This window comes from Mesoplodon bidens, assembly GCF_964165515.1.
Source record: "Mesoplodon bidens genome assembly, chromosome: 15".
NCBI lineage: Eukaryota > Metazoa > Chordata > Mammalia > Artiodactyla > Ziphiidae > Mesoplodon > Mesoplodon bidens.
This window is the reverse complement of record NC_138171.1, coordinates 85,217,954-85,233,853: the sequence shown is the minus strand read 5'-3', so window position 1 is coordinate 85,233,853 and position 15,900 is coordinate 85,217,954. Positions and strand designations below refer to the sequence as shown.

At 48.6% G+C, this 15,900-nt stretch overlaps 1 protein-coding gene and 1 pseudogene across 2 annotated transcripts in view; both read left to right on the top strand.

Moving 5' to 3' along the window:
• The window catches only part of SDK1 (sidekick cell adhesion molecule 1), a gene marked incomplete at its 5' end in the record, with an annotated part of 840,176 nt that overhangs the window by 582,092 nt on the left and 242,184 nt on the right, over positions 1-15,900 (top strand). The gene's annotated exons all lie outside the window — the stretch shown is intronic.
• LOC308628483 (cytosol aminopeptidase-like) lies at positions 8,061-9,618 on the top strand (annotated as a pseudogene). The gene has a single exon. The product of its transcript is annotated as a cytosol aminopeptidase-like (transcript).

Here is a 15,900-nt window from a genome sequence, read left to right as displayed (position 1 = left end):
ATAAAGAGCTTCCTCAGCATTTTTTACTGCTGGGTAGCATCCCACAGTGTGGATGTACCACATTAACATTTTGCTTTTCCAAACGATATTTAAAAGGCCTTTCAGAACAATAACCAACACTTATAAGTGGGAGCATAATTACTAACCCTATGTTAAATGTCTACATCTTTCTAAAAACGGATTCCTTCTAGGTAACCACCACATGTTTCAACTGGGGTTATTTTAGGCTAATGTGTCTTTCCCAAGCAGTACTTAATTTTCAAAACAAAGAAATAAAGGGAGCGTTTGTCATCGGAGAGACTTTTTTTTTTGCGGTACGCGGGCCTCTCACTGCTGTGGCCTCTCCCATTGTGGAGCACAGGCTCCGGACGCGCAGGCTCAACGGCCATGGCTCACGGGCCCAGCCGCTCCGCGGCATGTGGGATCTTCCCGGATCGGGGCACGAACCCGTGTCCCCTGCATCGGCAGGAGGACTCCCAACCACTGCGCCACCAGGGAAGCCCTGTCATCTGAGAGACTTTTAAAGGACTCAACCAAAGGCAGCTCCCACTTTGGGAGGGAGTCATTTGGGGGCAGATTCTTGCCTCTATCCAGGCGTGTGGGGTGGATTCTGAGTTCCTTAAGCCCCCCTCTGCCTTCCTCGGTGAGCTCCACCCCACGTCTGTGTGCTGATTGATCCCATGCTGGTTAAAGAGAGCACTGTCCTAGCTCCAGTTCCACTCTGTCTCCTCCTCTGTGCACGCTTGTGGGGGCATTTCACTGCCAGTAAATGAGTAGCTCCATGGACTGAACAGACACTAAGGTAGATTTTTAAAGAACTAGATGGATCCTCTCATTGGAAGCTTTGGGAGAGGTTTGGTGGAAGTGCCTGTTGTTCAAAGATTTGCCACAATCACTTTTGGATTTCCTACAAATTCTCTATAAATCTGTTATTCATGCTGTCACGCAGAAAGCTGAGTGCCCACACGCTGCTGTAAAACTACACCAGGTTTTGCTAAGTGTGTGAAACACGCTTCGTGCTCATTTGTTTGAGTTGATAGTTTGCACGGCCCGGATCTGCTGAGTAACATCAACCGTCCACGGTTAAATAGGCCCACAGTGACCACAGTGACCACAGTGACCACAGTGACCACAGTGACCACAGTGACCAGCTTCTTTCTTCATATATTTGAACAATCACATAGATGGGATTAGGAGCTTATTTTTTATTCACCTGCCTTCCAGGTTATGAGAACAGACGTCTTGTGTTTCTACCAGCAGCACACTCCCTTCTCACAACACCTGCAATAACTAATTTTAAGTATATATCTTAACGGGATCTTAGCTGTGTTTTGTAGGCTTAATTCTTTATATACACAGCTTCTGCTCTTTATATACTCTCCCTCTTTCTGTCATCAACCTTAGATTTATTGTTGGTGTTGATTTTAGACCAAAATATAAATGAGATTGTGTTGACATTTAAAAAAAAAAAAAAACTTGCTTCCTAGCAGATTGAGTAGGGGAGCAGTTGGTTTAAATAGATCCTTGGATCATATCAGAAAACGTCTTGTTCTCGCTGAGGACTCTATTCTTGCACTGTGGGACTGACTTTTTTTTTTTTTTTTGCGGTACGCGGGCCTCTCACTGCTGTGGCCTCTCCCGTTGTGGAGCACAGGCTCCGGACAGGCAGGCTCAGCGGCCATGGCTCACGGGCCCAGCCGCTCCGCGGCATGTGGGATCTTCCCGGACCGGGGCACAAACCCGCGTCCCCTGCATCAGCAGGCGGACTCTCAACCACTGCGCCACCACGGAAGCCCGGACTGACTTTATTCATTGAATAAATGACAGACAGGAAAAGAAATATTTTCTTCTCTTAAGATTTCCTGATTTGTTTGTACCTCTGTTGTGACACGCAAGGGTAATTCTGATACAGCAACGCTAACAAAAACAAAAGAGATAGGAAAACAGAAGGGGAAATTCCTCCACAGTTATGAGCTCTCATCCGTCACTATCAAAGCCTCCCTGTGCCCCGGCTCATTCTGTGGTCTTGTTTGCTGTGCTCCCCATCAAGGGCAATGACCCACCTAATTTCCAGAGATACGGGAGAGAGAGCGCACGCACGAGCAGGAGAGAGAGGGAGACAGAGTTAGACCAGGGAACAAGCCAAGACCCCGACTCCTGTCTCACCTGTGCGCTCAGATTGTGTGTGGCGCTGCACTCTAGCTGCACGTCCCTAGCCTGGTTATTTATTCTTCTTGGGGCCAGCGCTCTCCACTCAGAATGATGAATCTCCAAATAGGCCGAGCCCAGAACCTGCGCTGGTGCATTGGGAGCAGTCAGGCCCACCATGTTGGTAGAGATACAGCCCTGCCTGGCCCACCTAGAGATGAGCTGGGGTAAAGTCCTCACTCCATCCCCCAGAGAGAAATGCTCCGTGATCCTAATGTTAGGAAACAGAATACAGTTCTATTCCTAGAATTAGCTTGAAATGAATATGGCTGGTGAGCACGGTTATCCATCAGGTTGTTTACTTACCGTTTATTGGTTTGGAACACGTAGTGCTCTCAGTTGCTCTGTGCTGCTCAGGGTACCTGCAAGATTTCCTGCCTCAGAGTTTGCTCTCTTCTAAGAGGAAATAAATAAGAAATTGATTACCTAAAAACACAGCAGAGGAAGTGTTCATCAATATATTTGTATGAACATTTGCATTTAAGGTGGGAATACAGAAGAAAATACCACACGATCGATAAAATATTTCTTCAGTTCTGGGTATAACCACCTTTCGGCATTTCAGTTTTATGAAACACTAAATATGTAAGTGAGAGGTTTTATTGGTCTTGGATTTCTCATTTGAGAGGCTCTGGTTTTATTTAGGATATCAGTCTTACATGAAAAAATAAAAAGAAGGTCATCTGTCGGTCTGTGGGGTGCCCCTTCTGGGAAGGAGCTGAAACATTGAGAAACCTGTTTCTCAAAATATTGGCTCCTCAGCTCTTTGTGTTTTCACATGGCTGGGGGAGCTGTAAAATACAAAGCTTTCAATTTTATGTTGTTCCAGTCAAACAAAGTCTTCCAAAAGTAACAGCCGTGGGAGTGTTCACCTGCGGTATGGCTTCCCAAGCAGGCATCTTTATAACTAGACCATGAATTTACCTTGAGCTTCAATTGCCATAATTTCTAGTCTGTGAATTGAACAATGGTATCTGTAGCAAGGAAAATAACTTCAGTTTAGTCCGGTTTTCTAAAGATCTTTATTGTATTTTAAGGAGGGGGGCACAACTGTGGTTTTCCTGATATATTCTGCTTAACATACAGTGACCCCCTTTCTTATTTATCTCCTTTTTTTCTTTCTCTCATGTGCTCACAGCATTTGTTAAGATAATTTTCTGTTTTCTCCAGGGACTCGGGATTGCATTTCTTTGTTCTTGGTTTTCTCTATGAGACACTTTTCTAGGTACAGATTCTGCTTGTGATTAATGCTATGTAAAGGCAATCTGATTTTCAGCAGGATTTGAGCCTGACAGAGGGTCATAAACATGTCTCAGGAGCAGGGCTGTGCTACTCTCCAGAAACTTACATGCAAAACTCTTGTCTTGGGAAGAGATTTGATTATTTTAGGAACAGATACTGATGTCTACTTGGAAACTGTAAAATTAGATTTATTCGATTTGGCAAGCATCTGTTAGGCACTGACTGTTTTCCAGAGGCTCTGAAGACTAAGAATCACACACCCTAAGGAGATTACAGTGGATGGGGCAGATATGCGCTTGTACAGGTGCCCTCATCTGAAGGAGACCAGGGTTTGTCTCACTTTCCCCCAGAAGCAGAGCGTATGAGTTCAGTGAAAATGTGGGTGCAGGCGTTTATTTAGAGGTGATCCCAGGAAGTACGGGCAAAGGAGTGGGCAACGGAGACAGAGGAGGGAAAGACACCAGTGCACGTGCATCAGTGAGTCAGCCCAGCCCCTCAGTGAACATCTGGCCTGGGTCCCCCAGGAGCCTCAGGGAGACTGGATAGAAGCCACTGTAGTGTCGCTAACTGAGGGAAAAAGTGCAAGGATTTATTCATCAGCTCCCATGCTTTATTCCTTGAGAACGACTTCCAGGGACATTAACGTCCAGACATGCAGGCTTATGTCTCCACCTCACCCTTGTAGGCCAATCATACCCCTGGCCAGAGAATGACCTCAGATAGGAACTGGCAGGTGTTTTCAGAAAGTTGTGGGTTTGTAAGTAAGCGGCAAGTGACAGAGACTGTGAGCAGGGCATGGGCAACACCAGTTCTGGAGCGATACTAACCAGGAGTGAAAAGTGCACTGCGTGCCTTACACCGCATACCCCAGGTCCAGGGTCAGAGTGGGTCAAAGGACCTACAGCTAAGACCTAGAACTGTCAAACTCCTTGAAGAAGACGTAGGGGGGAAAGCTTGATGACATTGGATTTGTCAGTGATTTGTTAGATATGACACCAAAATCACAGGCAAAGAAAAAATAGATGAATTGGACTTCATCAAAATTAAACACTTTTGCGCATCAAAGGACACTATCAACAGAGTGAAAAGGCAACCCATGGAATAGGGGGAAGTACTTGTAAATCCTACACCTGATAAGGGATGAATGTTCAGAAAATATAAAGAACTCCTGCAACTCAACAACCAAGCAAACAACCTGATTTAAAAACTGAGCAAAGGACTGGAATAGATGTTTCTCCGAAGATGATATGCAAATGGCTAATTAAGCACCTGGGAAAATGCTGTACTTCACTAATCAGTAGGGAAATCAAATCAAATGATACACCACTCCCACCCATTAGCACAGCTAGTTGGGAGAAAATCTAAACAAAGAGAAAACAACAAGTGTTGGTGAGGATGTGGAGAAATTGGAACTCTTTTTTGCCTTGCTGGTGGGAATGTATAATTGCACAGCCGTTGTGGAAAATGGTATGATGTGTCCTTAAAAACTTAAACGCAGGGGCTTCCCTGGTGGCGCAGTGGTTGAGAGTCCGCCTGCCGATGCAGGGGACACGGGTTTGTACCCCAGTCCGGGAAGATCCCACATGCCGCGGAGAGGCTGGGCCCGTGAGCCATGGCTGCTGAGCCTGCGCGTCCAGAGCCTGTGCTCCGCAACGGGAGAGGCCACAACAGTGAGAGGCCCGCGTACCGCAAAAAAATAAAAAACTTAAACACAGAATTACCATATGATTCAGCAGTTCTACTTCTGGATATATACCCAAAAGAACTGAAAACAGAGACTTGAACAGATACTCACACACCCATGGTCATAACAGCATTATTCACAACAGCCAAAAGGCGGAAGCAACAACCTAAGTGTCTATCAGCAAATGAATGGATAAACGAAATGTGGTCTGTCCATACAATGGACCGTTATTCAGCCTTAAAAAAGAATGAAATTCTGATGCATGTTACCACATATGTGAACCTTGAAGGCATTATGCTCCATGAAATAAGCCAGTCATGAAAGAACAAGTACTGTATGGTTCCATTTACGTGAGGTACCTGGAGTCAAACTCACAGAGACAGAAAGCAGGAGAGGGGGAGGGGGTGGGGAGAAAGGAATGAGGAGCAGGTGTCTAATGGGGACAGTCTCAGTTTGGGGAGATGAATTCTGGAAAGGGATACTGGTGATGGTTGCACAACTGTGTAAATTGATGCCACAGTACTGTGCACTTAAAAATGGTTAAACTGGTAAATTTCATGTTATTAAAATGCATGCAGCAGGTACCGAGAGGGAAGGGCACTTTCACTGAGGGCCTGGGAAGCCTTCCTGGAGGAGGCGGCATGCTCCCTGGCCCCGATGGATGGGTGGACTTCAGCAGCCTGCAGTGCAGGCGGGGTGTAGGAATGGGGAAAGTTGTTGCAGGCGGAGGCGCTCAGGCCAGAGGAGGGCGGCTGGGATGTTTCAGAGAGCGCCTGCCACGCGGCAGGTGAAGCACAGGAACCCAGGCCCTTCTCTCCGTGTTCAATCAACAGATACTTACTGGATACCTGCTGTGCACGAGGCACTGTTTTAGGCCTCGAGAGAACGGCTAAAACAGAACAGACGGAAGTGCCTGTGCTCCTGGTCTTCTTCCTGTGGAGAGAGACAGACACAAACCAAACAAGCATAGTAAGTGGAGGGTCCAGTGGAGCTCGGAGCGAGGGGAAGGGCACGGCTGGGAGGGGTGGGCTCGCCATTGTCAGAGGGGCCCCCAGCCTGCGGAGGCAGAGGCCCCCGTCAGTGTGGCTCCGGTCCTCCAAATGACGGCTTTATGGTCACTAAAGAAACCAGATGTGGTTTTGATTTCTCTGCTCGAGGTTGCTCAAGGCAGTGGTGTTCTTCCTGCAGATCTACCAACCTCTAAATCCTTTGTGTCTCATGGGAACTTTGAGAAAACCATTTTCCTTGGACCTCCTCCAGCTGCGGATGGAAGGGACCAAGGCTTCAGAGGCCCCTGCCAAGGGGTCCTGCAGTGCCCCATTGTCCTTGCTAATAGCCTCAGAAGGGCATCAGTTGCCCCGGTGGGCTTGGGCTCCACGCCCAGGTTGGCATGTTTGGCAAAGTTATTTAAGGGCATTTCTCGCTGAAGCTAAAAGTGATCTGCTATTGTGCCTAGGTACCTTCTCAATGATTTCAGTAAGCTATTTGGAAAATTGACCTAATTTCCTGAAGAATACCCTCTTACTTCTCTATCCCACCCAAACTACATATGGTCCCAGTGTCTCTGTTGGTTTTGGTTCTTTTGCATTAAACGGTAGGTTATGCATTTATATGCTTAAATGGAAAGCTGTTGTCTCTGTATATTTGGATCACTCCAGGGTCCAACCATGCAGTTCCTAAATCCACACTCCTGTTCTGTGTTTTACCAATAAATAAATAAACGAATAAGCCTGCTGCAGAGTTGCCTTTTATCACCTTCATTTTTCTCTGCCGATGAAAATACCTTCTTTGTAACATTCCGTTGATTTCCAAATGTGCAAGTTTTCAAACATGTGATAAATGAGAAGAAAAGAAACTGCTGGATTGTTTGTCAAGCTGTCACATTATTTTATTTATCCTCTCTTGTCAATAGAAAAGTCCAGAAGTGTATTGAGATAAAAATGGAAGTACACGGAAAGATAAAATTGTAAATGGGGTACACGGCTGTATTCCCTCCCATTTTTCTTTCCCTCCCACTGTTGTACGGTAAACAAGAAGCGAGTCGGCCGGTGCAGACTCTCCTGGGAGGGCAGCGGGGCTTCTGTGACTGGGCTCTTCCAGTGGCACTGCCCGGCGCCTTCGCGGCTGTGAGCGGGTTCTCGCTAACGAGCGATTGAGGACACAGCCTTTAGAAGGACAGGAGAGTCTTCTTCGGCAGCTCCACACACAAGGGATTACTAACGCAGAAAAATTTACACGCCTGCTTCACCTGTTCAGGAGCTGGGTGGGCAGAAACCAAAAAGTGAGTTTGGGGAAAGTGAAAGGTGGGAGGAACTTTCTATTTAGTGAACAAGATTTTTCCAATCAGGAGAAATTTCATGCTGTTTATTTCAGTTTTCACAATAAAGTACGTCTTAAAATCGCCCAGGTTCTGCCTTGAGAAACTCACCGCTTGGAGTCTGAGGGAATGACCTGGTTTGCCTGTTGCCTATACACCCTTAACTGTAGCACATGTTAACAACAACAATAATAATAATAATTTCTATGAGTTCTTGGAGATTATATATATAATATATAAACACACACACACACACACACACACATATATCTCCTAGTCTCTAAAAACGTATGTGCCCTGGAGGGTTCAGCTCTACAGGATGTGAGCTATCAAGACGCCAGCTCCCATGGTGGCAAGCGACACACCTGTTGAGATGCTTTTGCAGGCAGGAGAGCACTTAATCCCTTTGCCAGGCCGTTTTAATAATGCCGAGAAAGATGACAGACTCCGAAGGGTTGCAAAAGCAACTGATGAGTGGAAAAGCCACTTGAGCCCGACCACCACCCCCCGCCCCGCCCCCCGCACGAAAGCCGGGCTCCCAGGTGCGCACTCGCCCTCCTTGCGCCACGTGCTCGGTGGAGAGCGGTGCCGCTGGGCCGAGCCGAAAGGATGTTCTTGCTGCCTCTTCCAGCTGCGGCGAGAGTCGCCCGTCCAACAGCTGAGCGGAAAGCGCTTCTGGGGACCCGGCCCAGCCGCCGCAGACGAGACGAAGGGCCTTGTTTTAGGAATCTGTGGCAAAGAAAAAGAAGATGATGTGCCCCAGTTTACAAGCACAGGAGAGAATTTTAATAAATGGGTGTCTGGAAAGCTGAGAGAAATCTTGAACATATCTGGACCACCCCTGAAGGAAGGCAAAACCCAAAGCTTTTATGGTCTGCATGAGGACTTCTCCCGCATGGTGGTGGTTGGCCTCGGCAAAAAGACGGCCAGAGTTGACGAACAGGAAAACTGGCACGAAGGCAAAGAAAACATCAGAGCCGCTGTTGCAGCGGGGTGCAGACAGGTTCAGGACCCAGAGATCCCGTCCGTGGAGGTGGACCCCTGCGGAGATGCCCATGCGCAAGGCGTGGTGCTTGGGCTCTATGAGTATGACGATCTGAAGCAGAAAAAGAAGGTGGCCGTGTCAGTGAAGCTCCATGGAAGTGGGTATCAGGAGGCCTGGCAAAGGGGAGTCCTCTTTGCTTCTGGGCAGGACCTGGCGTGCCACTTGATGGAGACGCCCACCAATGAGAGGACACCAACCAGATTTTCCGGAATTACTGAGAAGAATCTCAACAATGCTAGTAGTAAAACAGACGTCCACATCAGACCCAAGCCTTGGATTGAGGAGCAGGAAATGGGATCACTCCTCCGTGTGGCCAAAGGGTCCGAAGAGCCTCCAGTCTTCCTGGAAATTCACTACAAAGGCAGCCGCAATGCAAGTGAACCTCCCTTGGTGTTTGTTGGGAAGGAGATTATCACCTTTGACAGTGGTGGCATCTCCATCAAGTTTGCTGCAGACATGGGCCTCATGAGGGCCGACATGGGAGGAGCCGCCACTATCTGTTCAGCCATCGTGTCTGCTGCCGAGCTCGACCTGCCCCATCAGCATTGTAGGTTTGGCCTCTCTTTGTGAAAACATGCCCAGCGGGAAGGCCAGCAAGCCTGGGGATGTTGTTAGAGCCAAGAACGGGAAGGCCGTACCGGTGTATAACACTGATGCCGAGGGGAGACTCATCCTGGCCCATGTACTCCGCTCCGCGCACACTTTTAACCCAAAGGTCATCATCAGTGCCGCCACCCTGACAGGTGCCATGGATGCAGCTTTGGGGTCCGGTGCCACTGGGGTCTTTACCAATTCTTCCTGGCTGTGGAACAAACTATTTGAGGCCAGCATTGAAACGGGAGACCGTGTCTGGAGGATGCCTCTCTTTGAACGTTACACAACACAGATTGTAGGTTGCCAGCTTACTGATGTTAATAACATTGGAAAATACAGATCTGCAGGGGCATGCACGGCTGCAGCATTTCGGAAAGAAGCTGTGACTATCCTAAGTGGGTGCATTTAGACATAGCAGGCGTGATGACCAACAAAGATGAGGTTCCTTATCTGTGCAAAGGCATGGCTGGGAGGCCCACGAGGGCCCTGATTGAGTGCCTGCTTCGGTTCAGTCAAGACAGTGCTTAGTTCAGATGCTCTAAAACTTTCATTCTGTCTTAAACGGGCAGTAGAGCTTCAGAATACTTTTGAATGAATAGATAAAAACCTTTTAAGGGAAACAAAGGACGGTATTTAAAAACACAGAACAAAATGAAATTTGTATGCCTTCATTTGTTTTTCATTTTATGCAGAGATTTATAAAGGTAAAGCTAATATCTTGCTTGGCAAAGATTTTTAAGATATTCTATCTTAAATGAATAATGATGATTTTTTTTAAAAGCTACCTAATCGGGCCTCCCTGGTGGCGCAGTGGTTGAGAGTCCGCCTGCCGATGCAGGGGATACGGGTTCGTGCCCCGGTCTGGGAGGATCCCACATGCCGCGGAGCGGCTGGGCCCGTGAGCCATGGCCGCTGGGCCTGCGCGTCTAGAGCCTGTGCTCCGCAACGGGAGAGGCCACAGCAGTGAGAGGCCCACATACCGCAAAAAGAAAAAAAAAAAAAAAAAAAAAAAGCTACCTAATCACTTTTCAGAGTATTTGCTTGTAATTGAGGAGCAAAATTGTATTTCAGATTTGTGATGCCGGGAATAATGAACAAACTAAAAGTCGCTATGCGGTTGTCAGAAACGATGAATCTAACTTTTTGTGCTCCCTGGTGTGGCTCTGATATTTACTTATATATTATTATGAACCTGGTGATGCTATAATATAACTTGTCTCTTTTGGCTGTGTTATATGAACTAAGTAATTAAGTTGGGTCTCAATGTTAATAATCACTTTGGGGCACTCAGTGATGAGTTTGAGTAGGTGAGGCGGTGCCATTATCCCCACGTTACAGATGAGGAAAATGAGGCACATTTTGAGGTTAGTAACATGCCAACGATGTCACCACGCTAATAAGTGGGAGAGCAGAAAGCAGTAGAGCTTTCTTCTTCTTTTTTTTTTAAATTTATTTATTTTTAAAAAAAAGAAAGAAAAGAAAAGCCACTTGATTTTCTTTAAGTAAAATGTCTTGGAGCCGTTTTCACCCATCCCCCAAAAGGGCACGAATGTACCTTGCTGTGCATGGAACAAGGTCAAGAATCATCAGAGACTGACCAATTAAATTGTGTTTTTTATTGCCAGAAAGCGGTTGAGAATGGCCCTAGGCAGCCTGTTTGCAGAAGCTGAGCTACAGAACTGAACAAAAGAGTGGCTCGAGCTCTGCAGTGTCTATTAGTGTGCTCCGTGGCACAGTGAAACGCTTCTTGGGGAAGGTCAGGATTTTTACTTATATGTAGCTCCGCCTTCCTTAGTAATTGTCCTAGGAGGGAAGCTCAAAGATTCATCTTCAAAAACTGAGCAGAAGCAGCCTTGATTGTCCGCGTGAGAACTCCCGTTCATTTGGAAGGAACAGCCTCCCTTTCCTTACTGTCATCACGTCTTTCTCCTCCTTCTTCTACTGCCCCGACCGCCAGTTAACCCGTCCATGTGCACTTCCTGCGGCTGCCCTTTAAGACTCAGCCGCCTGGGGGCCCCTCCAAGTCCTGTCTTCCGTGCTCATCCCCGAGCTCCCGTGCCGCCGACCGGCCAGTGCCCCTGCCCACGTGGACACCCCCAGGCCTCCTTGTCCGCCAGCTTCACACGCCCACATCATCACCCCAACCCGTTCTTGCTCCTGAGCTTTCACTCTTACGAGCTGCTCCGCCATCCACCCAAACCACTCGAGCCAGAAGCCGGGAGAGCTTCCGTGCACACACCCAGCTGCCGTCGGCCCCTCTTCTTCCCCGACGCCCGCCACAGCCCCGCACGGTCTCCGTCACCACTTTCCTCCTCAAGGGCCTTCAGTGGCTCTCCATTCCCTACTGGATAAAGTCCAAACGTGATAGCGTGGCCCCCCTCCCCTGACAGCCTCCTCTGGGGTCACCCCCAGGCCCCAGTTTCCCCTCAGCCTTCAAGAACCACTTGACAGTTTTCCAAACAAGCCAACTCGGTTTCCACTTTCTTTTTTTTCCTGTTCCTGGAATGCCTTTCCTTCCCTTCTCTGCCTGGTGAATACTGTCCATCTTCCAAGGGCCGGGCTCAAGCCCTTCCTAGTTCCCCTGGAAGAATCAGTCTCGCAGCGCTCCCTACCCTGCACCCTGCCGCGTCCCTCCCCTCGGCCCTCCTGACCCCACCACCAGCTGCTTGTTCTTCTGACGTGACTCTCTTCCTCTGCTAAACCCAGACCTCCTTGACGTCGCTGACCTCTGACCCTGTGCCGTTAGCTCTTGTATTCCCCACGCTCGCGCGGTGCCTGGAAATAAGAGGTACTTTTGCTACGGTGGTTATCATCCTGCAGCGATAAAGAGCTGATGATAATAACCAGCCGTGCGCTGTTTGGACACGACTTAATTCTTCCTTCAACAAGCGCGCACAGAAGGGCTCTTACAGCCCAGGCACTTTGCTTCGTGCAAAGATGAATAACACACCCGCTCCTCCTTATTCCAGAAGGTGGACAGATCTCCCTGCAAATCGGGACACTGCAGTGAGGTGAGAGCTGGCCCCAAAGGTGCCAGAGGAGCCCGGCACCCGGGGCCCTGGCTCTAGACGGGTCACTTCTTGCTCCGCCCAGATAGCCAGTTGCCTGCATTTTAAAGCACGTCTGTAATTGTTATGTCATCTGGTCAACGCAACCAATAAATATTTTCATTATTGGATGTCAAAGAAAGCTTTCAAAAAACACCGAGGAACCTGTAGCTCAGCACTCAGAGCTTTCCTAAGGCCTTTTACTCCCGTGTGTGTTCTCAACCTTATTTTTCTCTTTTGTTCCTACAAGTTTTAGACCACTTGTTTTGGAGCAGTAAGATTTGGAGGTTTCGAAAGGTCCTGGAGGCCCCATTAGCTGCTGCTTCTGGACGGGACCCTCTTTTGACCTAGGTGAGAACCCTGTAGATCTGGACCCACCAGGAACTGGAGAGCCGAGGTTCTTTGGAGTCTTGGGGGCCGTAGCCTTTGTCGTCGCCCCATCTTTCCCGGAACGGGATCGCCTCTGGTTGAATACGTGTGCCCGTGTGGCTGGCTCGTCTTGCACGTTTGTGTGTCTCTGGGCAGATGTGCCTCAGCATCTGCCGGTGGAGGTGGCCTTTGAACTCGTTATTTTCTGGGTGGCCAGGGCGACACCCGGCTCCGCGCCGGTTTGGCCGCGAAGATCCCCTGAGGCGCGTGGCCGGTAGCGCTCGCCTAGGAAGCAGGACGGGCAAGATGACGGTTCTGACAGAGGAAGCCCAAGCAAGGGATTTACTTTCTCAGATGTTCTGGAAAATTCCACTTTCAGGGCATAGGCTCTTTTTTTGAAAGAAAGGGGCTGTGTTTTGAATGAGCTGGGGAGACCTTCCTGAGGAGGCGTGTGGGGACGTGTGGGCCCCAAGCCTGCAGGCGGGCTCGCTCCTCCCAGGCCGCGAGCAGGGCTGCGGGCCTTCCCTCGAGGTCCAGCTCCCCGCAGCCTCACATCCAGGGCGCACAGGCCTTCAGAGCGTCTGCGGGGAGGCCGTCCTGGCAGAGACGGGAAACCCTGGGGCAGGGCAGGGACCGAGGGCCTCGGTCTCCCCTTCACCGTGGTGCCACGGCCTCGAGTTCCGAAGCACGTCCTGTGTGCCACACGCTGTCGGATGTGCATCGTGTACACATACAAACACACGTCGAAAGTGAGAGTGTCAAATGTATACTCCTGTTTTGTTTTTTTTGTTTTTTTTGTTTTTTTTTTTTGCGGTATGCGGGCCTCTCACTGTTGTGGCCTCTCCCGTTGCGGAGCACAGGCTCCGGATGCGCAGGCTCAGCGGCCACGGCTCACGGGCCCAGCCGCTCCGCGGCATATGGGATCCTCCCAGACCAGGGCACGAACCCGTGTCCCCTGCATCGGCAGGCGGACTCTCAACCACTGCGCCACCAGGGAGGCCCTATACTCCTGTTTTTAATGGCCCCGTGAAACGGGCATCATTTTACAAATCAGGAAGGTAAGGCTCGGAGAAGCTGCGTAACTTGCTTCCCACTGGGAGCCCCAGGGTATCTCCACTGGATTCTAAATTCAGTTCTCTTCCTCCCAACCCCCAGGCTCCTGCCGTCACTTGGCTGAGCTCCTTTGCCCACCTCTGTCTCCAGAGTTTGACTCTCTGACTCTGCACCCAGATGTCCGCGGGGCTGGTTCCTTCCTTCCAGGTCTCGGTCACCACCTCCCGCCTCTCCCTGTGCTCCTGACCCTGGGTCCATGTGACTTGCCCTTTATACGCTTCTCGCCCACCACAGGCACTGTCTTGATTGCAGGGAAGCAGGCTGTGTGCCATTCATCCTGCTTTATCTGCAGTAATTCCACAGCTTAGCAGTTCTGGTAGACTTTGAACTTTTTTTTTTTTTTTTCTGTCTGAGAGATTTGATATTCTTTAAATGTACTTCTTAATTAAATGCAACCTGGACAGCTCCTCTCTACTCAGCCTCTCCAGTGATTAAGGGGTTCATGTGGGGGAAACTGACTAGGAGTAGACCCCATTTCCCTCTGCAGGGAGCCTTTCTTCCCATAACTACAAAGCATTCGCCTTTCTGCCTTTGAAGCTACCTAGCACCCACTGTTGCTGACCTCGGCAGAAATCCTCTTTTGCTTCGATGTCTGCACCTCCCAACCACCTAAACCAACCTGGGAAATGCTCAGTTGAAAACGCTACAGTAAAGTCTCAATTAAGGAAATGCTCGGGGGAAGGAGTGTTCTAGTTAATTTAATTTTTGGTTAACTGAGCACAACCAAAGTTTTCATTAGGAGGAAACATCATTATATAAAAGAAAGATTATGAACTTTGGATGAAGACATTCCTCTATTTAAAACCCATTCTCTACCATGTTTAGTCATGTGACTTTGGGGCTCAGTTTTCTCATCCATAAAAGGGGGATGCTAATAGCTATCTTAATAGCTTGTTGTTAGATTAAATTGGGCAACAGTTGTAAATGTAAACGCATAACAGAATGTTGAGCAGCTGTGTGGGAACTTGGTGAAGTACGGTTTCCCTCCAGCTTCCCATTTTGTTTTCGTTCTTAGAAATAATTCTTAATACATTGGCATATGGTATTTTAAAAATGTTTTTTAATGCGGAACCCTGAAGGAGAGGGTAATTTTCCTGGTGGTGGTAGTAGTGGCTCATTATTGTAGAATATTTATGAAAAATTAACCAATCATTGAGTATTTGTTGAGTGCTTATTATATCTTAGACACCGTGAGAGTACCAGAAATGAAGAGGTCGTTTTATTCTTTTAAAAATGCCCAGATAGTCTTCTTTGCATTTTTCTTCTAAAAATTGAACGTGGGGAAAAAATTGGTAGAAAAGTCAGCTTGGCAGGTTAAAAATGCACATCCTTGACCTCCTCTCACTTAAAAAAGAAGTAAAAACCCACTAAAATGCAGTACAGGAAGAAGAGACTGAGGTCCACAGGACAAGAGGCGCTGTTAGTGACTGAGATGAAACAAGGGTCTGGATGGAGGCATGATGACCATGGGGGTGGGCGGAGGAGGTCTCGTCTTGGGGAGCGGACTTGGCCACCGTGGGACTAGTTATGACCCAGGGCTAGAGCCGGGGTGGTTAATGGTTTGCGTCTGGGACAGTCTGCTTCCTACCTCCCACTGTAGAGTACTCGGCAGCTAAGGCGAGTAGACAGAGAGACAGACAGACAGGTAAGGACCCCCTCCCCCCACCCCGTCTGAGAATGAATGGCCCCAGAGGAAAGAGCTCTGCACTCTGGGGTTCAGGGTCCCTTCGGGACACCACTGAGCTTCCCGCCTGATTGAAGCAAAGTTGCCCACTGACAAGTTAAAAGTCACATTTGGGGGAGGGGGCGGGTTGTCAGATTTCATTTTAAGCCTCTCTTTGCTGTTCTTTTTAATCCACGTGCTCATACGAATTTGACTGAAATTTAAAAAAAAATTTTTTTTAATGAAGAAAGCGTGCCAGCATCGTGTGCTACAGCCAGCACTGTCCTTGCTACCGAGAGACGTGGATTCCGGGAGCTTACGTAAAAGTTCACTGAAATGTTAAGTGTCGGTAGAAAACGCACAGACTCCTCAACCACAAGACCTTGCTTTGATCTTCCTGTTGTCGTTTCCATAACTCAAGGTCACTTTGCCGGCATGTGTGTACCTTGCGTGTATGTTAGAAATGCACGTTTTAGGAACCGTCACATTTTATCTGCATCTCTCAGACCTACTTCTCCAAGTGTCACGTGTGACTCACGCATCACCAGAAAGAACAACGTAGTCGGGTTTGAGGGCAGGCTGACATTTACCAGCCCCGAGTCGAGCTGCGCGCTCCAC